This window comes from Armigeres subalbatus, chromosome 2 (assembly GCF_024139115.2).
Source record: "Armigeres subalbatus isolate Guangzhou_Male chromosome 2, GZ_Asu_2, whole genome shotgun sequence".
Taxonomy (NCBI): Eukaryota; Metazoa; Arthropoda; class Insecta; order Diptera; family Culicidae; genus Armigeres; species Armigeres subalbatus.
In genome coordinates, this window is record NC_085140.1 from 44,600,359 (window position 1) to 44,626,644 (window position 26,286).

The 26,286-nt window shown below is 39.4% G+C and overlaps 1 protein-coding gene and 1 long non-coding RNA gene across 9 annotated transcripts in view; both read right to left on the reverse strand.

Annotated features, from left to right (window-relative positions):
• Positions 1–26,286, reverse strand: part of LOC134218497 (calmodulin-binding transcription activator 1) — a 708,930-nt gene that overhangs the window by 619,281 nt on the left and 63,363 nt on the right. The window lies entirely within an intron of this gene.
• On the reverse strand, positions 23,956–25,119 carry LOC134214334 (uncharacterized). Its single transcript, XR_009979738.1, has 3 exons — positions 24,649–25,119; positions 24,466–24,546; positions 23,956–24,403 (listed from the first exon to the last, which is right to left on the reverse strand). It is a non-coding gene; the product is annotated as an uncharacterized LOC134214334 (long non-coding RNA).

A 26,286-nucleotide genomic window follows, 5' to 3' on the forward strand; every position in this document is an offset into this window, starting at 1 on the left:
AGCAGTACAATTTAGATTATCATTTCTTAGGCCTCCACCCGTATGCAAGCGAAAGTTTTCCAAAAAATGAAAAACTATAGGAAGCAGTAGATTACGATCACAATCCCCCCGGCAGCCACACGCCAAGCTAGATTTTGCTGGCGCTGATTAAGTTTTACAGCCCTAGTTTATAATGTTAATATTCAGAAGTGGAATTAAAAAAGTTTTTCCCGGCCAAACAGTGTGAAGCTTGGCAGAGATTTATGTGAGTGCGATGCGAGCCGGATTTCAGTTACAGCCTACGTAACTACAAACTGCATGGAAGGGACTTTTCGGATCATGCACTCGCTCGTCAACCGGAGTAAGATTGATGACACGCTTTGACAGAAGGTGAGTGTGAGGTATTTCCAAACAAGATGCAGTGCACAGATTTGCATTAAGAGGGTTTACATCGAACGACAGGGCCAGCTGAAGGAAATTTGTCGATCTGCAATTCCAAAGCAACTTAGAATCGTTTTTTGTAAGATACTGATGCATATAACAAGATCGTCAAATTTGAAATTTAAATGAAATCTTCGTATTTGATGTAAAGAAAGTAAAATATATCTTTAAACTAGAATATTGTTCATAACATAATTTCATTAGGGTAGTATATGGTAAATAAAACGATGCGACCCTGCTCAACCGTCCCGGAAAATATGCTAAACAAGCCCTCTTAAAACTCAACTTGACTACCACCTGCTAACGAAAGCAAAATGTCAATGGTGTAAAGAATATGCCTAATACCTGAGCGCCTTCTTCTCAACTCCTTTACCAACTGCAGGACTGCGGGGATATCTGTTGCATGAAGTCATAAATCTTCTGCCACCTCTCGGAAACAGTTTGTCGGAGGCTGCAGAGAAACCCAACCCCACTCGATGGCGGAGTGCTCTCAGAATGTGATAATGTAAGACGTGTTAAACACTTCGTCCGCCCACCCCGATACAGTGTTTTAACCCAAATTCAGAATTCATTTATCATAAGACACTCATCTTTACTCCATTTTTCCATTGTGCCTGTCACATCGAGCACGACGAGCATTCCATGCTCAAGCCTCCGCGCCAGTAGACGGGCGGGAAAACAATTCTTCTTCTGCACCACACTGCCGTGGTGCTGCTCCTTTGCCCTCGCATTGTGTAACGACCGTTTATCATTCTTACGATGGTGAACGCTATCCTCGCTCGTTCTTTTGCATACTACTAGCTAAGGTTGGGCACTCACTCGAAGGACTTTTTGAAGGTGAAGGAAGAAGGGGCGAAATTTTGCTTGCCAAAGCTGGACCAAAGTGCAGAGGCTTCAAGGTAAATCACTTTGGGGACTTTCCACCGGTAACGTCAAACTGTGACTTCTTGGGGTTTGTTTTGTACTACATATTCGCTATGTGACGGAAATGGAATAATAGGATTATTCAATAGACGATGGTAATCCTCAAACCCTCTTAGCCAATCACTGTTTTGCATTGTACCGTGTCATGGCATGAGAAAATGGTAATAAGCCTCTTGACACTGTTTGTAGCTCATTAAGCAATAAAGGCTCATATTAAAACTGGACTTTACATGATAGCATTCCTTTTAATGAAAACTATCATAATAGTTATCTGTAATGATTTTTCCGGCTCGAGATGGAAGTTTATCTAACGTTTGCCCTTCTAATCTCTATTTATCTTTTCTTGTCCCTTCTTGTTTCTTCTTATCTCTTCTTGTGTCTTATTTCCTCGTTTTGTCTCTTCTTGTCTATTCTCTCATCTTATGTTCTTGTCTTTCTATGTTATTTTCTTTCACTTTCAGAACAAAATAATGAAAGTTTATCGGACTTTCGGTTTGTCGCAGAGTTTTTTTTTCAACAGACATTAAATTAGAAATGTAATCAGCTGACATGAATTCGCCGTTTAGTGTCGATTCAACCAAACCGTTTTTATTATCCAAAATCACGCACCATTTCGAAAATTGGTTTGCGAAACAAAACAAATACCCATCCAATTAAGGGCCTTACAACTCCACCTCATTCACCACCGTTTGATAGGGATGGCCAATGATAGCTAATCGAGTTGGAATAGCCACACACACGCAATCAGAAAAGGCAATTATTTATCTACACTAAATGAGGGTAAAAATTCCCCACGCTCCGAAAAAAAATCAAACCAAAACGATTATCCTAAGCTCTCATGAATATCAATGACGCAATAATTCTACTGTGAGTACGTGTGTACATGCGATCCATGATTTATTCAAATCGACCACCACCGCCGGCACCCGGGGGGCTCTGAATCACTGCAAAATTAGTTGCTATGTAAATATGGGTAAATCGGCAATCGCAAATCTCCGGTTTCATCGCAAATAAATCCAACCGAATCCGCGCCAAAATTGATTCCGGCCCAATCTTTCAATCCGCGGAGAGCCCGAAAATAGCCACTCGAAGCCAGTTTCCATCCACGCAGATATCTGCACTTATCAGTTTATATTGTTTACCCCGGAGCGATTGTCGGGATCGATAAGTGGCCGGCCTACACACCTAAAAGCAACTAGCGCCGATGGACAATATTGTCATAGACAAGTGATGTAATATTTTGATTGATTGTTAGTTTTTGTCATTTGTGAAACAAGTAACCTATCGCACTAAATGGTGGCACATGTGATAGAGTTAGATCGAATATGAATGTCCAAGAAAAACGCCCTACAGATCGTACGTTGGTTTGTCTGTGGTCAAACCGTGTCCCAATCGCAGCGCTTACGATAACAGGTCCGATTGTTTCCCACCAGCTCGGACCAGTTCTACAAACGTATGCAACTAACTAGTTGGTACACTTTTTCGGAATGTAGTGATCAATTACCGACCTACCAGCTCCCAAAGGATGGTCGGTGGTCAGCTTTCGGTAGTGATCTGGATTCTATTATTTTCGAGGAACAGAAGCGCCATCGCCGGCCGGCAGCACTAGCATCATCGGCAAGCTAATGTGTTGCATGTGAAATCTATCGCTCCAAGTACGATAAATTACAATTAAATTAATCGCATGTAACGGGGATATTTATGGGGGTGTTGCTTTTGTGGAACTATTTTATGTTCGATTGTGCTGCGCCTTTGGGGCTTGGGAGTCAGTTTGAAGGTTGATAGCCCAACCAGATTTAGTAGATGTTAAAACGATTATAAGCCAAACAAAAAAAGCGAATTGTTTTACAATTGATTTTGGAGCTGATAACAGATTGAATTAATGGGTTTTTGTTGAGTTGCATAAGATTATAAGCAGTCTACATTCTTGACTGATGTTTGGCAAACTGAGTTCAAGCTAAATGTTTAAAATCAATTCTGCGAATACTATCTATCAAAGCACAATAAAAAGTGGTTGATCATCAGTTGGTTTTTTAGCTAGTCATAAGTAATGTCCATAGTAACAACTCTAGATACAAACAATTCCTTTTCCTGTAAAGGCTCTTACATGGATCAGGTATTCAATCCCAAAAGTTTCAGCATTCAGAAAGCACGAATTCTAAAAACAATTGGTTTTAAGGATGCTATTCTAATAGACCCAGCTTGAGTTATTGCTATTAGTATCGAAACATATTCTTTAAATGGAGGCTTCCGAGCCTCTTGAAAGGAGGCTTCCGAGCCTCTTGAAAGGAGGCTTCCGAGCCTCTTGAAAGGAGGCTTCCGAGCCTCTTGAAAGGAGGCTTCCGAGCCTCTTGAAAGGAGGCTTCCGAGCCTCTTGAAAGGAGGCTCCCGAGCCTCTTGAAATGAGGTTTCTGAGCCTCTTGAAAGGAGGCTTCCGAGCCTCTTGAAAGAAGGCTTCCGAGCCTCTTGAAAGGAGGCTTCCGAGCCTCTTGAAAGGAGGCTTCTGAGCCTCTTGAAAGGAGGCTTTTGAGCCAATTGAAGGAGGCTTCTGAGCTTCTTGAAAGGAGGCTTCTGAGCCTTTTGAAAGGAGGCCTTGAGCCTCTTGAAAGGAGGCTCTGAGCCTCTTGAAAGGAGGCTTGAGCCTCTTGAAAGGAGGCTTCCGAGCCTCTTGAAAGGAGGCTTTCTTGAAGGATGCTGGGCCTCTTGAAAGGAGGCTTCCGAGCCTCTTGAAAGGAGGCTTCTGAGCCTCTTGAAAGGCGGCTTCCGAGCCTTTTGAAAGGAGGCTTCCGAGCCTTTTGAAAGGAGGCTTCCGAGCCTTTTGAAAGGAGGCTCTCGAGCCCCTTGAAAGGAGGCTTCCTGAGCCTCTTGAAAGGAGGCTTCCGAGGCCTCTTGAAAGGAGGCTTCTGAGCCTCTTGAAAGGAGGCTCTGAGCCTCTTGAAAGGAGGCTTCCTGAGCCTCTTGAAAGGAGGCTTGAGCCTCTTGAAAGGAGGCCTGAGCCTCTTGAAAGGAGGCTTCCAGGCCTCTTGAAAGGAGGCTTCTGAGCCTCTTGAAAGGAGGCTTCCAGGCCTCTTGAAAGGAGGCCTGAGCCTCTTGAAAGGAGGCTTCTGAGCCTCTTGAAAGGAGGCTTCTGAGCCTCTTGAAAGGAGGCTTCTGAGCCTCTTGAAAGGAGGCTTCCGAGGCTTTTGAAAGGAGGCTTCCGAGCCTCTTGAAAGGAGGCTTCCGAGCTTCTTGAAAGAAGGCTTCCTGAGCCTCTTGAAAGGAGGCTCTGAGCCTCTTGAAAGGAGGCTTCTGAGCCTCTTGAAAGGAGGCTTCTGAGCTCTTGAAAGGAAAGGAGGCTTCCGGGCCTCTTGAAAGGAGGCTTCCGAGCCTCTTGAAAGGAGGCTTCCTGAGCCTCTTGAAAGGAGGCTCTGAGCCTCTTGAAAGGAGGCTTCCAGGCCTCTTGAAAGGAGGCTTCCAGGCCTCTTGAAAGGAGGCTTCTGAGCCTTCTGAAAGGAGGCTTCTGAGCCTCTTGAAAGGAGGCTTCCGAGCCTCTTGAAGGAGGCTTCTGAGCCTCTTGAAAGGAGGCTCTGAGCCTCTTGAAAGGAGGCCTGAGCCTTGAAAGGAGGCCTGAGCCTCTTGAAAGGAGGCTTCTGAGCCTCTTGAAAGGAGGCTTCTGAGCCTCTTGAAGGAGGCTCTGAGCCTCTTGAAAGGAGGCTTCCGAGCCTCTTGAAAGGAGGCTTCTGAGCCTCTTGAAAGGAGGCCTGAGCCTCTTGAAAGGAGGCTTCTGAGCCTCTTGAAAGGAGGCTTCCTGAGCCTCTTGAAAGGAGGCTTCCAGGCCTCTTGAAAGGAGGCTCTGAGCCTCTTGAAAGGAGGCTTCCTGAGCCTCTTGAAAGGAGGCTTGAGGCCTCTTGAAAGGGAGGCTCTGAGCCTCTTGAAAGGAGGCTTCCGAGCCTCTTGAAGGAGGCTTCCGAGCCTCTTGAAAGGAGGCCTGAGCCTCTTGAAAGGAGGCTCTGAGCCTCTTGAAAGGAGGCTTCTGAGCCTCTTGAAAGGAGGCTTCCGAGCCTCTTGAAAGGAGGCTTGAGCCTCTTGAAAGGAGGCTGAGCCTCTTGAAAGGAGGCTTCTGAGCCTCTTGAAAGGAGGCCTGAGCCTCTTGAAAGGAGGCTTCCGGGCCTCTTGAAAGGAGGCTTGAGCTCTTGAAAGGAGGCTTCCGAGCCTCTTGAAAGGAGGCTTCTGAGCCTCTTGAAAGGAGGCTCTGAGCCTCTTGAAAGGAGGCTGGGGCCTCTTGAAAGGAGGCTTCCAGCCTCTTGAAAGGAGGCTTCTGAGCCTCTTGAAAGGAGGCTTCCGAGCCTCTTGAAAGGAGGCTTCTGAGCCTCTTGAAAGGAGGCTCTGAGCCTCTTGAAAGGAGGCTTCCTGAGCCTCTTGAAAGGAGGCTTCCTGAGCCTCTTGAAAGGAGGCTTCCGAGCCTCTTGAAAGGAGGCTTCTGAGGCCTCTTGAAAGGAGGCTTCCTGAGCCTCTTGAAAGGAGGCTTGAGCCTCTTGAAAGGAGGCTTCCTGAGCCTCTTGAAAGGAGGCTTCCGAGCCTCTTGAAGGAGGCTTCTGAGCCTCTTGAAAGGAGGCTTCTGAGCCTCTTGAAAGGAGGCTTCTGAGCCTCTTGAAAGGAGGCTTCCTGAGCCTCTTGAAAGGAGGCTTCTGAGCCTCTTGAAAGGAGGCTTCCGAGCCTCTTGAAAGGAGGCTTCTGAGCCTCTTGAAAGGAGGCTCTGAGCCTCTTGAAAGGAGGCTTGAGCCTCTTGAAAGGAGGCTCTGAGCCTCTTGAAAGGAGGCTTCTGAGCCTCTTGAAAGGAGGCTTCGGGCCTCTTGAAAGGAGGCTTCCGAGCCTCTTGAAAGGAGGCTTCCTGAGCCTCTTGAAAGGAGGCTTCCTGAGTCTCTTGAAAGGAGGCTCGAGCCTCTTGAAAGGAGGCTTCCTGAGCCTCTTGGAAAGGAGGCTTCCGAGCCTCTTGAAAGGAGGCTTCCGAGCCTCTTGAAAGAAGGCTTCCGAGCCTCTTGGAAGGAGGCTTCCGAGCCTCTTGAAAGGAGGTTTCCGAGCCTCTTGAAAAAAGGCTTCTTAGCCTCTTAAAAAGAGGCTTCCGAGCTTCTGAAGGAACCAGCTTCTTCATGAGTTGAATCGCAATGCTAACATTATGGGTAATCAATATATATGTTGAATTTCACATTTGGCGATCCTGCCAGGAGCTTTTTCACTTTTTTTTCCATTTTCACAAAGAATTTAATGGAGTAGTACTTAGTAGTAGTCGTCTTATGACAAGTGAAAACATTCCACTAGAAGAGCTTGAAGAAATTTCTCACCCATTGTGTTGTGTAGACGTTTGTAAAGAAAAACAATTTGAAACGAAAATAGAAGCAGCATATTTGCATCGATAAGAAGAAAAATGGTCATGTTATATCTGTGTGAATGAGAGGGATTCTGCTTCTACTTGACAACACGGTATGTTTAATCTTTGAAGCATTTTGAAGGTTTGGGACGGATGTGCTTTCCTTCGTTATAGGCTAAGGTCATACAATTCAGTTCAAATAAGGATTTATAAATCGGGACTGCTTTGCGATTTGGGCGTAACTTATTTTGTAAACAAACATTGCTTCCTAATCCCAAACTAATTCCCTTATCTGGTAGAGGAAAGCTTAATCTGTCGGAACCATACCGTGGTTTCCTCATAAAATGCTTGTTTTAGCAGGAATTCCCTTTCCAATGTTTGTTTACAAAATAAGTTACGCCCAAATCGCAAAGAAATATAAGTTTGAATAAACATAGAAAAATGTTCAGAAAAATTGAAAGACCCATAAAGAATAGGACGTACTTACTTACGCGAATTGGGAACACATATGGTGCTATGAATAGTCTACGCGGCACGTAGATGAAGCAGTTGGTAAATTAATGGCCAACCGTGATGTAAAGAAGAATAAGAGTTCAAATAATGAAAAAGAAGAATCGTTTTTGCATGCCTCGCCCCAGGATTCGATGGAGTTCAATAAAGAGAGTTTGATTTGTGTAGCTGTGGATTTATCATAACTCTGTGAGATAAGACGAACGCTTTCAAGTGTGTTTTTCCTCTGCGTTGGTGGAATGCCCGCAAGAAAACTGATATTATTGTGGATCAGAATTACCATGATTCTGCGTGGTGGGACGCCGCATTCAAGATTTTCTTTCTCTACGTTGGTGGGACGCCCACAAGGAGAACGGTGTTATTGTGAATCAGGATGATCACAATTCTGCGTGATGAGACGCACGCATTTAAGAGTTTCATATTTTGTTTTATTAGTGTACACCTGCAAGAGGAATGATGTTATTGTGGATCTGAATGTTCACAATTCTTCGTGGTGGGACACCCACAATCAAAAGTTTCCTCCTCAGTATTGGATGGCTAGCAAGAAGAGGGGTATTATTGTGGATCAGAAGCATCACAACTTTGCATTCCCATACCCTCGATAACAGAATTGTGTATGATCTTGCCTCGCATAAAAGGTAAAATAGCAAAAAATAATACCATAATGGTGGTCTTATGGAAGGCAAGTTCATAATGATTAATTTTATCCTGCTCGGGTGGTGGGTTGCCTACAATCAGGGCTAACAATAGTCATCGTCGCAGTAGCGACGAGTTGTATTGTCTTCATTGCTACTAGACGCATCCATTGACGATGCACGACGTTAGCTTTCGTCGTGCAACCAAATCGTCATGACGACATCGAATAACGAAGACTTCATACAATTATTCTTCAAACGGCAGCTGCCATACGAAGATTTTTATTAATTCTTTGTAATAATGAATTTGAAGTAACGTATGAAGACGTTATAAATGTTATCGAAACATTTATGTTACCAAAGTTCCTACTATTTGTTTATTTGAGACGCCATTAGGTTTTCAACTACTCCGACTATAAAGACGTGCAATCAATCATGTGAAAAAGTGACGACAGAAACCGTCATAACTTTTGGCTGCATCGAATGGGGCACCCGCATTCAAGCTTCTTCCTCTGCGTTTGTAAGACACCCGCAAGAGGAATGTTGTTATTGTTGATTAGAATGATCACAATTTTGCGTGGCGAGGCGCCTACATTCAAGAGTTTTTCCCTCTGCGCTGTTGGGACACCCGCAAGATGAATAATGTTATTGTTGATCAGAGTAATCAAAATTCTACGTGGTGAGACGCTCACATTCAAGATTTTCTTCCTCTGAGTAGGTTGTTAGAAGGAAAAAATGAGGTTTCATGAGGAAACATTTATAAACACGATATTTGTTTCTCAGCAGAAAAACAAATTCAGCCGAGCTTTTAAAACATTTCCTTGACATTCTGTAAAGGTCGCCTACATGTTTATGAAAGATAATCAAAAAATGCCAAAAATGACAATGAATTTCTTTAGCAGACGATGTCCTTGCCTCCGATACTCATGACATCCCAAACAATACTGCAACGAGGTAGTGGTCGGATTCAATATTCGCACTGCGATAAGTGCGGACGTTTGTGATGTCGGAGAAGAATTTACCGTCGATTAGAACATGGTCGATTTGGTTTTCCGTTTTTTGGTTAGGTGATCTCCATGTGGCCTTGTGGATATTTTTGCGGGGAAAGAAGGTGCTTCGGACTACCATTCCGCGGGTGGCTGCGAAGTTTATGCATCGTTTGCCGTTGTCATTCGATACGGTGTGCAGACTATCCGGTCCGATGACCGGTCTATACATTTCCTCCCTTCCTACCTGCTCGTTCATGTCACCGATGACGATTTTGACGTCCCGCAGTGGGCATCCATCGTATGTCTGCTCCAGCTGTGCGTAGAACGCTTCTTTCTCGTCGTCGGGTCTCCCTTCGTGTGGGCAGTGCACGTTGATGATGCTCATTCTATAGTTGAAGAAACGGCCTTTAATCCTCAGCTTGCACATCCTGCCACCAATCACGCGTTGATGCATCTTACCCAGCACTATGAAGCCGGTTCCCAGCTCGTTGGTGGTGCCACAGCTTTGGTAGAAGGTAGCCGCCCGATGCCCGCTTTTCCACACTTTCTGTCCTGTCCAGCAAATCTCCTGCAGCGCCACGACGTCGTTGCGGGGATGTAATTCATCGTATATCATCCTGTCGCAACCTGCGAAACCTAGCGACTTGCAGTTCCATGTTCCAAGCTTCCAATCGTGATACGATTGCTCCAATGCTCCAACGGGGGTCATTTTGGAAGAATACTGAAGTCCACGACAAGCGTATTTCTTCGACGAAGGATGGGGTTCAAAGTAACGAATGTTGGTATCAGAGATGGTATTTAAGCTGCTGTTCACCACGCTCGCAAATCTCGCTGGCTGATTGCTGTTGAACTTTACAGTCCTTACGGTTCAATTTTATCCCAACCACTTTTTGTTCTTCTCACACGTAGAACATGTGTGGGATGGATTCGTACAGTGTTGGCACGAATGTACCTGAGTACGGTAGGTTACCAAACTCTGCTCTCCATGAAGGGTACCAAAAGATTTCATGTGCCACCGTAGAATCATTTATACGATGCTCACGCCATGGCGCCAGTATATCGATCTCGAGTTTATTTGATGCCTTTCGACAATGCTCAGGACGATTGGCAAATTACGGTAGTCTTATCAACTAAAACGTTGTGCATGGTCATTTGGAAACGCACAGTGTGATCCACCAGTCAACCCTAGCTTTTCATGACCGAATATGTGGATTGGGTACCAGTTCAAACATGTGACACCTTGGTAAAATTTGAGAGATTGTCTATGAACGTTTCCTCGAGTTCTCACGAGTGCCACAGTAGTTCAGTTTATAAAACGATAGCTAAATACGACACCGGTCTACATCGGTGGCTGACGCAAACACAGTTCTAGACACCCAATTGACATATATTGAATTGACATTGACAACATTTTTTACGGAAATAATTCATACAAGTGCAGTCAAACTTAAATAAAAACAAAATTAATTCAAATTAATTAAGTTTTAGGACATAACAGAATACCAATTCATGGTTTATATAAAACTTTCTTTACAAACTTTCTTTGTGAAGGATTTACACCTCTTCACAATGAAATCCGCAATCGTTGGCCCCAAAACTAATGATGGGAATAAAATTAATCTAAGTAAATGTACGTAGTCAACCATATTATCTTGGAACACTCCTTAACTTGTCCCCACACAATGATATCTTATTGCATACAGCTTCGAGCAGATTCCGTATACAGCGCCTCACTGGATCCTACCTCGTAATACAAGAGGCCCCTCAAGTCCATTAAAGATAAAGCGAAGATAAATGAGTTAAATCGTCCTGAAGCCACTCAGCAGCCATCCATCCCGAGGACCGCGGCCGCTGTACAATGCAATCGTTAGACGACGACAGCAGCGGCGTCCTCCTGCATGCATACTGTGGGAGAACGCAAGTGAATTATGAAGAAACATCTTCACGGCACGTTCGTGGATGAATAGTAATTTTTCCATGGTAGTCGCGTGGAAAAAAGTGAAACAAGCTGAAAACGTTTTTTTTTGTGCTTTTTTGCAGTTTTTCTTCAAGCTCGTTTTTCTCTGTACATCACCACCACAATGCAATGTAGGAAAAGATAATATCGCTTCGTCGCCGGAAGCCACCTACAACTTTCGACAAAGCCAAGACCTAACTCAGGTTATATGCATATTTATGAATATTGAGTGAGCTCAAGTTTGCTTCTTCCGATATCCCGCCAAGGAACATCCTTCTTGTTATGGCTGTCACCGTCATCGAATCTCCTAAGCTGCTTCCTCGAATGAATCCATGGATGATGTCGTCCTGATGGAAAAGGAAACCGAATCCATCCAACAACGGCGGGCGCTTTTGTCTCTTACAGTTGCGATGAATAATAAATATCCTCGGTATCATCGTAATGATTGTTAGAAAGAAACTGAACTTTTTTTTCTATTTGGTGGTTTCGCTTTGATCGTTTTGGTCATGAGTATTACGCTGAAAAATGTTAACCCATATTATTTTTCATTTGGCATTGTATTTGAAAGAATAGTCGATAGATACTCTAAAATAGGTGTATACTAATTCCTGGAATGCTCGATTCAACAATTGCAAATCAACTCAGTCTCAGGAAGCACAACCTGAGCAATTTAGAAACTAATCTATAATATTTTGATATCGTGACCGTTCTGAAAACAAATCAACAGAACCCTCCCGTTTCCCGTTTCCTCAAAATCTCACTCAACTAATTATATGATCATTATTGTTTAAACGGAATTTCAATTGTCATGCAATCCAGTTTTCCAAATATATACCCTGATACTTTGTGTATGTTGCTCGACATCATCGGTTCGTGTTGGCCGCGGTCATCGTGTTTGCAAACAGAAGACTTATAATAATGCCATTTGAAAATTTATCTAACTGAAAATCGTATGCACAAAACACCGAACGATACCCCCATTGTGTGCACATGTGGCGGTGTGTATGTGTGTGACGTCGTCGCCCGCCACGGCAGACGCGTGCATATTGAACATTGTTTGGGCGGTGTGTGGTGACGACGGATCTAACATGATGATGATATTCGCCTAGCAGCCGCTACCTGGCTCGTAACGGGGATGCATGCATGTCCCAACATTATGGGCTGTTCTGTATCGGTGTGTGCATTCTGCTTCGATGATGAATGCTCCACCAGGGAGAAGTATGGCACGGAACACCTATGGATTTCGGTTCTATCTATGCTCCCGTCTAGGCGGATGTAGGAAGCTGAACTGTAAAGTTCGTAAACAAACTTCGATTAGGGTCGAATAGCTTATTGTTGCTGATAGATGTTGTACCGCAAGCAGAAATACAGGAATAGTTGAAATAGCGTTTGTGGAATTAGCAATCCGTTAAGATCCAAATACTTAATATTCGACCATTTTAACTATCGATTGGATTGACTGGATGTTGGATCGATCATATTGCATTACTGGATTACTGAAATTCCGAGCTGCGCTTAAAATGCTTACTTATTCTAACACTTTTATGGCGAAAATTACGGAATTATTATTACGATTAAGGGTACGACACCTTATCTACCTTACGCTGCATAGAGTGTGGTCGATAAAGTCAAATATGTACAGTAATATTCGCACTTGCAACTTTTCTGGGACAGAATGGATAACTGATCGCACATAGGTATGTTGACTGTTGGCAACTCTGCAATTCTCATCGATTGATCGATACATAAGTGCTGTCCAATGAGCAGCTCGAAGTAGCTTGAAGTTGTTCCCGTCCTGTTCGTTCTTTTTGGTCAACAAATGGACATTAGAAGGACAGGGAGAAACTTCGAGCTACTTCAAGCTCTCATTGGACAGCACTATAGTTTTTTCTATTTCTCGACCATCTGTAGTGTCCAGTTTTGTACTTTATCGATTCCCACCGTGTTGCAGGCATCGAATTCAAAGCATTCGATATCTCGTCATTTGTGCTATCAATTATTCCAATAATTTCTTGGTAGGCTAGTTCTTATTTCAGTCGGGAAGGTTTCTGTTCCCTTACCTGTGCTTTAATCTTCTCTTTAATCTTCTCCAATCTTCTCCATATCCATTGAAGGTTCATTCGTGGTTGCTCAGTTACAACAGACTGTGACTGAGCTTGCAGCCTTGAGAAGACTAAAAGGGATTTATACAGTGAATGGCACATCCGACGGTTTTCATGATAGATAATTAAGGAATACCTGATGTGGTTGCTTTTGGAATGTCTGTACTCATTCTGGATAGATTTTTTGAAAAAAAAAAACGGTTTTAACTATCATAAATATACTTGTCTTGGGCGCGTCTTTGACATATTTTCATCGATGGAAACGAATTGAGGAAAAAGTTATGAACAAACAAACGCGGTGGGAAAAATCGGCCAACCAACCCCATCGCCAACCATCGGGTTGCGGTAGGTTGACCGAGTTTGTTAAAATAGGTTAAAATGCCGTCATCGGGGGTGACAATGGGTCTGGGGGTGAGAATAAGTCATCGCTCTCACCGGCAGCATGGTGATCGGATAGAAAAATCGTTCAAAAAGGTCTCTTATATTTTAGTCTTCTTGCCCTCAGATACATTCAATGTTTTCTACAAGCATTCTAAGTACTTGAAACAGTGACCTATTCGCACCCCCATTTGACCCATTGTCATCCCCGATGACGGTAGTTAAAAATGGTGTTTATAATTTTGTTATATTTAGGCACGTAAAAAATCTCAAATCTTTACTTTTTAGTATTTTTTTACATTTTTGAGCTTTCATACTGATATTCTTCCCTCCCCCTTCATACGGGAGTTTAGCAGAAGGAAGGTCGTGAGATATAGGGACACGGCAGGTTTTTCCGTCCATCGTCGTAGGGGCTAAAACCAACGAAAGCAACGTACATTTGCTAGAACTCCACTATAGCCGAACGTTTCTCCTAAGCTTACGATTTGGTACGTATGATCATATTCCTAGACGAAAAAATTCCATTCTTATTTATAAAGGAAAACGAAACCCAAAGGTGTGCATAAGTGATGCTAAATTTATGTCATTTGAAAATCAAAAATTTTCTAACTAATGAAGTGTTATTTGAAAACCTGCTCTAGAAGAATGTTGATAGATCTACGGCCTTCCATAAGGGTCATGTTTTGGAATTGACAGTATGAAAATTAAAAAAGTAAAAATTATAGAGATGCAAATTAGCAACTATTGAACCATACACGACCTTTTATTTTAGACAGAAGCATTATCCAAATCCAAACATCAGTACATTGAAAAATTGCAAAGGTTATCAAATATTTTGAACCACCATGTATGCGGTCGTTTGATGAAATCTAGACCAACATTTGAAAAGGGCGTAACAGCCAAAATTTATTCCTTCGGATTCCTTATCTACATGCATAGCTATATACATAGACAAAATACTGGAGAGATCAAATTTTGGCTGTTACGCCCTTTTCAAATGTTGGTCTAGAAATATGCTTGGAAATATGCCTATAAAATATATTTTTGGTAAATGATTAATGTAATAAATAAGAAAACGGCTATTTTTTTAAATCTACTTTTAATTTTAAATTCGGGATCTAGAGATATAATAATAAAGACATTTATTTTTCTTTACTGTTATTGAAACTTATTTAAGAACAAAAATACTTTAAATAATAAAACCTAAAAGTTGGTTTAACTGAGGGCGCGAGGTTTTTAGCTAGCTAAAATGATAGGTTTCACCAAAAATTCCATTCCGCACATTTATCCCTGCTAAAATAACATAAAGATAACACTTTGCATATAACCATTTACAATTTGTTATTTCAGATTCATGTTTTTAACTTTCTGATTACTGACATTTAATTTCAGTGACATTGTGACCAGATTTGTTTTATTTTCGTATTAAATACATAACTAAGTTTCATGACAACAAATAAAACGTTGACAAGTAGAAGTCAGTAAATAGTTATAATGTGGCAATCAAGACCTGAATGTTTCAGTTACTGTAACATGGAAATACAGTCACTCTCAAAATTGAGCGTACAGTATGGATTAGTTGACTACATTCGAAAATTTCAAAGGAAATTAAATGGTTAGCTCGGTTGTTTTTAATGCATTTCAATATTCATCCCTTTCTTCAATGTATGTGTACATAAAATTGTTGAAATTTTTTCTCTAAAGTTCATTTATTTGAAAATAATCTCAAAATACGCCTATTAGATGTGACAAAATTGGGCGTACAGCTAATGTTTTTCTATAAAATTTCTTATTATAAACACGATTAATGTATTTTAATATTGCTTTTTCATGATTATATTTATAATAATAAACATCCGCTACTTAAACATTCAATGTTTTGAAATTAAACCATGTTTTGGTCAAAATGGCGGACAAGTGAGAGGTAAGAACATTGCTATTTAACAATTCAATGCCTGTGGGCAAAATAAATGCTTTAATTTGTATGTTTCAGCGGCATCGTATCTTATATATGATAGATAATCGAAATCGAGCGAGACATACGATTAATTTGAGAAAATTCAGTCGGTAAATGATGAAAACAGATGTAAACATACAGAGAAAACGACAAATGTTAGAAATGACATAATTCAAATTAAGTATATCTTTAACTAAAATTTGTTTTAAAGCTCGATTATTGTCTCAGGTCCATCATTAAAAGTAATATTATTGAATCCAATCATTCACAGTCAAATTCTAAAAGTACAAGGTGCATGTTAAGGTACCGAACATAAAAACGGCTTTTCAATCCCGCAGAGCACTTCTGATTGAATATTGAAAAGAAAGCTTAAAATCGTAATTTCATAATCAAATTTGGATTGAACTCCTTTGTCTGTTACCATAAGAGATGCAATTGGATGATTTCCATGTGGCGAGTAAAAATAAACTTTTTTAAGAGTTCGGTAGCTTATTAAATGATATCTTAATGAATTAAAATGATTCAACCAAATTTGTTCCTACGGTGACTGAGTCTTCAAATATGAAATGACATCTTATAATGTATCCGTGTGCTGCTCTTTTATTTATTTATCATTAATGAGTGTCCTGAGCTTATAAGCTACCTATACATCGACTTTTAAATAAAGTTACACTTAATTTGTAATATGCTTTTCCCAACATTTGTCGTTTTTTTGTATGTTTACATCTGTTTTCATCATTTGCCGACTGAATTTTCCCAAATTTATCGTATGTCTCGCTCGATTTCGATTATCTATCATATATAAGACACGATGCCGGTGAAATCCATATCTTAAAGCATCTATTTTGCCCAGCAGCATTGAATTGTTAAATAGCATTGTTTATACATCTTACTTGTTCGCCATTTTGATTAAAACATGGTTTAATTTCAAAACATTGAATGTTTAAGTAGCGGATGTTTATTATTATAAATATAATCATGAAAAAACAATATTAAAATACATTAATCGTGTTTATAATAAGAAATTTTATAGAAAAACATTAGCTGTACGCTCAATTTTGTCACATCTAATAGGCGTATTTTGAGATTATTTTCAAATAAATGAACTTTAGAGAAAACATTTCAACCATTTTATGTACGCATACATTGAAGGAAGGGATGAATATTGAAATGCATTAAAAACAACCGAGCCAACAATTAAATTTCCTTTGGAATTTTCGAATATATTCATCTAATCCATGGTGTACGCTCAATTTTGAGAGTGACTGTATTACGGATGGATTACAGCGCAACTTAATGTGAGACCGTATAGTTAGTTACATAGTAGCTCAATTTTTTGCGCTTTTTTGGTTGCACTAGTGTTACAGATACAGTTACAGTTAATAAAATTTCACATAAATTGTTGTCGCATATAGATCACCGCAATCCAATTGTGACAATCTGTGCTACTTGGGGAGTTTTACAAAAAAGTGTCACTTTTATTGGTTTTCGAGACTATGACGAACAGGCGAAAATACCTGCCGTGTCCCTATACCATAACAAATATTGCCCTCCGTTCGCTTTCAACTCTACTTCCATAAAAACATTCTTCATGCAATTGCCTACCGTATCCTAATGGAACTATCAATTCTATACTTTCGCCTCTAATTCTATCATGAACATGTACGTCTAAGTTTGTAAGATGATATTAGCATTTCCATATCATTAGATATAAGCAATTTTTCAAACAAATGATTTATTTTCGTTTGATATCATTTTCTCTTTTCTCAATGCTGCTTTCATTGAGGAATCGGTCAAAATGTATGTCAATTGGCTTTTCCGGAATTTCAACTCGGCCGATCGACAACAACCACACAAAATTTGGCCAACCTACCCCACTGGATGTTTTCGAGAACAATCACAATTTACAAAAACCATTTTGTATAATTTTTATTACCATTTCCAGAGTACCACGTTTTTGTAAATCTGAAGAATATTGATTCGTGTTACAAATATGACTTTATCATAACATAATTTTACTCACTAGCACCAAAATAGCAAAAAAAAAAGTCGTCCTGCGCAAACGGAAGCACAAAAATATCTGATATTACATCCGTACAAGAGCAACCTAATACCCCACCAAAATCACCGTAAAAGCTACTTTACACCTCGGGAAAATTTTTCGGATTTTGATCCCCGTGCATTTTAAATGGGGCCGGGAATTGGATTTTCCGTGTTCAAATCCCGAAAACATCGCATATGTAAAAATACATGGGGAAACATTCCGCGGACCAAATTCACAAGGTGTGAGGTTACCTTAAAGGCTACTTTACACCTCGGGAAAATTTTCCGCATGATTTTAGTCCCCGTGCATTTTAAATGGGGTCGGGATCTTGATTTTTCGTGCCCAAATCCCGAAAACATTGCATATGTAAAAACATATGGGAAAAAATAAGCGGACCAAACTCCCGAGGTGTGAGCCTACCTTAAAGCATTTTCACAAAAGCCACTCGGCCAAACCTGTCCGTTCGGCCAACCAGCCCCGGTCTCCCCTTCGTTGTCGGATAATATTCTCGGATCTGTAGTGTATCGTACTAGGGTAAAAGCTACCTTACACCTCGGGAAAATTTTCCGCCGGATTTTGGTCCCCGTGCATTTTAAATGAGGCCGGGATTATGATTTTCCGTGCCCAAATCCCGAAAACATCGCATGTGTAAAAATACATGGTGAAAAAATCCGCGGACCAAATTCCTGAGGTGTGAGGCTACCTTAATGGTAGCCTCACACCTCGAGAATTTGGTTCACGGAATTTTCCCCAATGCATTTTTACATATGCGATGTTTTCGGGATTTGGGCACTGAAAACCAAAATCCATGCCCCATTTAAAATGCACTGGGACCAAAATTTTCCCGAGGTGTAAGGTAGCCTTAAGAAGATCAGTTCATTTAAATGATTTGGTTTTCTTGATTCCTAACGTGGATCAATTGATGGTACTGACGGGTTACCGATTGAAGCACTTATAAAACGATGATTGGACTTGGAATTTACCTTTCCTGTCAAAAATCGTTTCTCGTTTTATTGTTTCAGTCGGTTCTTTGGCTTATTAAAAATCAACTTTTCCGACGAACCTATATTTTTTAAAGCCTCTAACTATTTTAAAAATCGAAAACAAAACCCGAAAAAGTACTGTACGTGGTGTGAACCGGCCTGAAAAATTCACGATGTTCGTTCAAAATCGGGCAAATGTTAGGCCAATCTTGAAAAACAGCACTTTTTCGATTTTCTGTTTTAAATTTCAAAAAATACTTAAAGGCGTTACAGAATATGGGTTCTTTGGGAAAGTTGACCTTAAATAAAATAAAGAATCGATTGAGCGAATAAAATTTTTTGAGGGGAAAGGTCAATTCGCACTAAAAAGTTTAATTCTAATATAGTCTTTTATTTAATTGTTATTCATTTATGACTGCAGACGGCCATCTGTGCAACCAACTTAAGTCCAATTTGAAGTATCGACTTCAAAAGGTGGGGATGTCACGGAATTTTGTTTAATATTATCAAGCGGAATATTCTTACATTTTCTCTTCTATTTATTCATATTCATGTTCCGATAAATTAGAAGCAAAACTATTGAATTTCGCATTGATGTTTGAAGCGTGTTTTGAAGAAAAGAAACCATATTTATGTTTGTCGCGGTTTTGTTTTCAGAGTCGCGGATTTACCCTTGGAAATTCAAAATAATTTCCCCTGGAAATTCAGAAAAATTTCCCCTGGTTCGGTACCAAATACATCTTGCTGATCGTACGGCAAGTCCAAATTCATGTCCCACCCTAATCATACGAACTGACAGCATAAAGGCTCCGTCAGGCGTTGCAAGCAAATCACTCGTACAAACGAATGATTTCTGAGAGCACTCGCCATTGCAGTCACACGTAGCAGATTTTCACTTTTTGTAAATGTCAGGGGCCCTCCTTAGCCGTGCGGTGAGACGCGCGGCTACAAAGCAAGACCATGCTGAGGGTGGCTGATTTCGATTCCCGGTGCCGGTCTAGGCAATTTTCGGATTGGAAATCGTCTCGACTTCCCTGGGCATAAAAGTATCATCGTGCTAGCCTCATACAGTAAAAAATAAAAAGTAATATCACATCAGATTAGATGCACATCATCGCCGTCGCAGATCCGATGTGTTATTACATCAGAATTAAGTGACAAAAAAGTGACGTACTTTATATTTTACCTTCCGAATAGTGAGATGTAATAAATTTACTACGTAATATTTGCGATGTAATAGACGAGGCGACGTAAAACCCGGCAGGTGGATGCCTCATTTTTGGGGCGGGATTAAGGGGATCGGGATTTTTCATTTGAGTTCTTTTGTATTAAAAAACATTTTGTAGCGATTTTGAATTAATTTTTATTTTCCATATATCTTTTTCTATGATTGACATTCTTGAATAGCTCTAGAACACTTATGTTTAATAATGTCTTATGGATAATGGACTTTTAGTTTTTAATTTTTTTAAATTTCAAATATTTTGATTTTAAATTTTGTCAAAAAAGTTTTTATGCGAAATTTTTGATTTTTAGTAGACTTAAGCCTCGACTTGAGCAAAAACGCGCAACGGCATCGCTGCCGCATGGTGTAGCTAAAAATGTGTACGCCGCATAATATTTTCATACCACGCCGATGGCTTTGAGAAGAAAAACTGAGCTATAAATTTGAGTTGTTCTTAAAGTTTTCATAAGATGCACAAAGAAGTTCCTCCAGGAATCCCTCAAGAAGTTCCTCCAAGAAGTCCCATGGAAGTTGCTCAAGGAATTCCCAGGAATTCACCCGGAAAATCATCTGGGAGTTCATCCTGAAGTTCCTTCATAAATACCTTCTGAAATTCCTCCAGAATTTGCTCCAGTAATTGCTCTGGGAGTGCCTCTAAAACATCATCCAGAAGTACCTCCAGGAATTACCAGGAATTACCAGTTACCTCCGTTAGTTCCTCCAGGAATTCCTCCGGAAGTTCCTCCAGGAATTCCACCGTAAGTTCCTCCAGGAATTCCACCGTAAGTTCCTCCAGGAATTCCACCGTAAGTTCCTCCAGGAATTCCTCCGGAAGTTCCTCCAGGAATTCCTCCGGAAGTTCCTCCAGGAATTCCTCCCGAAGTTCCTCCAGGAATTCCTCCAGAAGTTCCTCCAGGAATTCCTTCTGAAATTCTTCCAGAAGTTGCTCCAGTAATTGCTCTGGGAGTACCTGTAAGACATCCTCCAGAAGTACCTCCAGGAATTACTCCGTTAGTTTCTCCAGGAATTCCTTACCAGTAATTGCTCCGGAAGTTCCTCTAGGACATCCTCCGGAAGAACCTCCAGGAATTCCCCCGTGATATCCACCTGGAATTCTTCCGGGAGTTTCACCGGCAGTCCCTTCACGAACTCCTCCAGAAGTTCTTTGATGAACTTCTCCAGAATTTCGTTAAGAATTTCCTTCAAGTTCCTCCAGCAATTCCTCCGAAAATTCCTCCAGGACATCTTCCGGAAGTTTCTCCAGGAATTCCTCTGGAAGTTCCTCCTGATATTGCTTCCTGATATATAAGTTCCTCCAGGATTTTTTTCGGCAGATTCTCCAGGGATTTCTGCGAAAGATCCTCCATTGATTCCTTCAAAAATTCCTCCGAAAAATAAATAGTTTTTCCTGAAGTACCTCCTGGATTTTTTTTTATGTCTTGATTAAGAATACTTTCAGCTCTAGGCTGGCTCGTCTCCGAGTACCTTCTGGAAATCTTCCGAAAATTGCACCAAGAATTATTACTAAAGATCCTTCAGGAATGCCTCCAGAAGTTCCTGCAGGAATTTCTTCGGAAGTTCGTCCAAGAATTCCTCTGGAAAATCGTCCAAGAATTCCTCCGGACGTTCTTCCAAGAATTCTTCCGGAAGTTCCTCCAGGAATTCCTCCGGAAGTTCCTCCAGGAATTCCTCCGGAAGTTTCTCTAGGAATTCTTCCGGAAGTTCCTCCAGGAACTCCTCCGGAAGTTCCTCCAGGAACTCCTCCGGAAGTTCCTCCAGGAACTCCTCCGGAAGTTCCTCCAGGAATTCCTCCGGAAGTTCCTCCAAGAATTCCTCCGGAAGTTCCTCCAGGAGTTCCTCCGGAAGTTCCTCCAGGAGTTCCTCCGGAAGTTCCTCCAGGAATTTCTCCGGAAGTTCCTCCAGGAATTCCTCCGGAAGTTCCTCCAGGAATTCCTCCGGAAGTTCCTCCAGGAATTTCTCCGGAAGTTCCTCCAGGAATTCCTCCGGAAGTTCCTCCAGGAATTCCTCCGGAAGTTCCTCCAGGAATTCCTCCTGAAGTTCCTCCAGGAATTCCTCCTGAAGTTCCTCCAGGAATTCCTCCTGAAGTTCCTCCAGGAAGTTCCTCCAGGAATTCCTCCGAAAGTTCCTCCAGGAATTCCTCCGGAAGTTCCTCCAGGAATTCCTCCGGAAGTTCCTCCAGGAATTCCTCCGGAAGTTCCTCCAGGAATTCCTCCGGAAGTTCCTCCAGGAATTCCTTTGGAAGTTCCTCCAGGAATTCCTTTGGAAGTTCCTCCAGGAATTCCTTTGGAAGTTCCTCCAGGAATTCCTACGGAAGTTCCTCCAGGAATTCCTCCGCAAGCTCCTCCAGGATTTCCTCAGAAGTTCCTCCAGGAATTCCTCCGGAAGTTCCTCCAGGAATTCCTCCGGAAGTTCCTCCAGGAATTCCTCCGGAAATTCCTTCAGGAATTCCTCCGGAAGTTCCTTCAGGAATTCTTCCGGAAATTCCTTCAGGAATTCTTCCGGAAATTCCTCCGGAAATTCCTCCAGGAATTCCTCCAGGAATTCCTTTGGAAATTCCTCCAGGAATTCCTTTGGAAATTCCTCCATGAATTTCTCCGGAGGTTCCTCCAGGAATTCCTCCGGAAATTCCTCTAGGAATTCCTCCGGAAGCTCCTCCAGGAATTCCTCCGGAAGTTCCATCAGGAATGCCTTTTAAATCTTACATAGAATTTCTAACCCAATTGCCACCCACCACCGAGAATTCTTCCGGAAATATGTCTTGGAGTTTTCCAAGGAATACTTATGGAAATTCATTTGCATATTCCTCAAGAAAGTTCTGATAATCCATCAATTCTTTCAAAAATTAACCTAGAAATCCCCCCAGGTCAACTTTTACAGAAATTACTTTCAAAAGTCCTCAATTTTTTCCAGATGCGTCCACCCAAATTACACTCCTAGAAACTCTTTCATAAGTCATTCTGCCTTCTATTCCTCCAGGAGATTCAGTGTAAATTACTTTAAGAATACTTTTCTATGCCCTTCCAGAAATTTCACAATATAATTCTCGGGGAATTGCTTTGGTAATCTATTTTTAAATTCCTTAAGATTAAACCAAAAACATCCTGGATATTTTTTGAGGAAATGTTCGAAGGAGTTCTTGGATGAATCCACGAAACAAGTCCTGAAAGATTTCTCGATGAAGTTTCTGAAGAAATTCGCAAAGGAATTGTTGGTTACATAGCTTTAGAAAATTTGGGATAAATTCAAGGAAAATTTTTCGCTGCGATTTCTGATTCATATCGCTATGGAGAAATTCTCGAGAAAAAAATCTGAAACAGTTCCGGTAGAAACTCGAAAAGTTATTTCTGGTTTAAATAACTATAGAAAATTTTAGATGAATTATTGAAAGGATTTCGAGAGTGTCCAAAATGCACGTTGAAACTGTTGAAAGCCTTTATAAAAATAACCTATGAAAATATAAAAATATAAAAATATAAAAGTATAAAAATATAATAAGAATATGAAAGTATAAAAATATAAAAATATAAAAGTATAAAAATATAAAAATATAAGAATATGAAAGTATAAAAATATAAAAATTTAAAAATATAAAAATATAAAATTTTTAAAATATAAAAATTGAAAAATATGAAAATATAAAAATATTAAAAAATTAAAATTTAAAAATATTAAAATATAAAAATATAAAAAATAAAAATATAAAAATATAAAAATATAAAAATATAAACAATAAAATTAAAAATATAAAAATATAAAAATATAAAAATATAAAAATATAAAAATATAAAAATATAAAAATATAAAAATATAAAAATATAAAAATATAAAAATACAAAAATATAAAAATATAAAAATATAAAAATTTAAAAATATAAAAATATAAAAATATAAAAATACATATATAAATATAAAAATGCAAAGATATAAAAAAAATAAAAATAAAAATAAAAATATGAAAATATGAAAATAAAAAAATATAAAAATATAAAAATTTAAAAATACAAAAAAAAATAAAACATAAAAATATAAAAATATAAAAATATAAAAATATAAAAATATAAAAATATAAAAATAAAAATTATAAAAATATAAAAATATAAAAATAAAAAAAAAAAAAAATAAAAAATTAAAAAAATAAAAAATTTTAAAATTTTAAAAATATAAAATTTAAAAATTTTAAAATTTAAAATATAAAAAAATAAAAATATAAAAATATAAAAATATAAAAATATAGATATATAAAAATATAAAAATATAAAAATATAAAATTATAAAAATATAAAAATATAAAAATATAAAAATATAAAAAATATAAATATATAAAAATATGAAAATATAAAAATATAAAAATATAAAAATATAAAAATATAAAAATATGAAAATATAAAACTATGAAAATATAAAAATACAAAAATATAAAAATATAAAAATATAAAACATGAAAATATAATAAAATTATTTTTAATGTTTGTTTTTAATTATTTGAATTTGAATTTTCATTTTTAGTTTTTATTGTTTATTTTTAAATTTTCTTTTTCGAATTCATTTTCAGTTTTATTTGATTTCTAATATTATTTTTTCTTGTTTGATATGACCTTACCGTTAAACTATTAGGATAACAGAGGATAATTTTGGTAGCACTCCTACTCCCGTCCTAAGCGTTCATTACACATCCCAATCAAACGGCTTAGTTGTTTACACATCATCACTGGAAACCTTTACCTACTATGCAATTCGTAACTAGTAATTCGGGACGGTAGTAAAGATGCTGCTCAAATGGTTGCTCTCCCTACCGCATTTGTGATCTTTAATAAGTTTACCTTTGACACGTCGACACCTCCGTACAACTCATGTTTTGCTAATTATCCAATCGCTTGTTATTAACGTGTGCTTCCGATTCCGGAAGAGAACCTGTAATAGATTTTCGCAGTTCACATCGGCTGGGGCAGAACACAAATGAATGAAAAACATACCTGCGGAACCATATTATTTTCTTATCGACGAACGGGTACCTTCGCAGGAAAGCAACAAACTCACAAACTCCATTATTTTACCTGGGGAATGAAAGTAACTTGTAAATCAAGCATCATGCACCTGAGTTTCTCGAACGCATCAAATTTTGCACTTCCACGGCTGACAATAAAATGGATGCTTACCTGTGGTATTGTTTTTCTCACCCTCATGATGAGTATTCGATCTGCACCTTAGCACGAATTGTTGTCAGCAATAGCGATGGACACTGCACTAGTTCAAGTTCACATTTTTACAAATAAATATAGTTTTAAAAGTAAAATGTTGATCGCCGATCACTGTCGTTCAGCGCAAACAAAAAAGTGAAAATGGCTGTCAGTTGGCTACTGTGTTGTTGACGAGTATGCCGCAATTTTTAAAGCGATATTACGTTGATTTCTGTAATATTATATATTATTGTGAACCAGCATGATGTGCAGCATTTTGAATGTACTAAATTGTTGAAAAATATGGTCAATTTTATGCTTTAATGACGTAACCGAGAGATGATTATTCTCAATCAGATTTTACGGGTAGCGATGTAATAAAGCGTTGAAGTGACGTGATAATACGTAAAATCACCAATTACATCAATTTATTGGGTACGTTTCGTAAAGTTGCGTCGCTGCATTTTAATATTTTTTTTGCTGTGTACGAATGCAAAAATGGTAACTTGGCTTAGAAACCTCGCAGTTAATAACTGTGGAAGTGCTTAATGAACACTAAGCTGCGAGGCGGCTCTGTCCCAGTGTGGGGATGTAATGCCAATAAGAAGAAGAAGAAGAAGAAGAAATGTCAGATTCACTCTCATGCAAATATAAACAAAAAAGAAAAACTTATTTTTCGGCCAAAAAATCTAATTCCATTCCTACTTTTGCAGGACAACACTGCCATCTGAAAACGTTTTCACTTTTGCTAGTGCTGCTCTAGCAAGGGCAATTTTGTTTCTGCGAGTTGCAATTTTTTAACGCCTAGCAGTCACACAATGCAAGCGAGCGTTTGCTTGCGAGATGTCACTTGTTTGCATGCTATCACTTTCAGTGTAGCCAGACATGCAAATTTTTGACAGATGTCACTTTCTGCGAACAAAACGCTCTGTGCGAGTGATTTACTAGCAACGTCTGACCGTGCCTCCTTAGCCGTGCGGTAAGAAGCGCGGCTACAAAGCAAGACCATGCTGAGGATGGCTGGGTTCAATTCCCGGTGCTGGTCTAGGCAATTTTCGGATTGGAAATTGTCTCGACTTCCCTGGGCATAAAAGTATCATCGTGTTAGCCTCATGATATACGAATGCAAAAATGGTAACTTAGAAACCTCGCAGTTAATAACTGTGGAAGTGCTTAATGAACACTAAGCTGCGAGGCGGCTCTGTCCCAGTGTGGGGATGTAATGCCAATAAGAAGAAGAAGCGCTGCTTAAAACTTAAAAGAAGATTTTTTTGAATAACGAGAACAAAATAGTACGGTTGGTTTTAGTTCAAAATTTGTTAAAATTATTGTTACAATCTACTTTTATTGTTGTATCGTTTACTCGAAATCGGATCGGAAAAACTGTATAATCCGAAGTTTTTGTAAATTGGGAATATTCTAAGAGAAAAGTAAATTGAATAGAAGATGTATAGTTGTGTGAAGTGATAGACAAGATGGCGTCATAATAGGGTGCTAATTCACTCTCTTTTTCTCTGTGTGTGCGGAACAAGTTCTGCCTATTCCCCAGAACCACCAAGCAGCTACAAGCCTACGCTACGCTACGCTAATCGTCCCACAAAGTCAACGATGGACAGG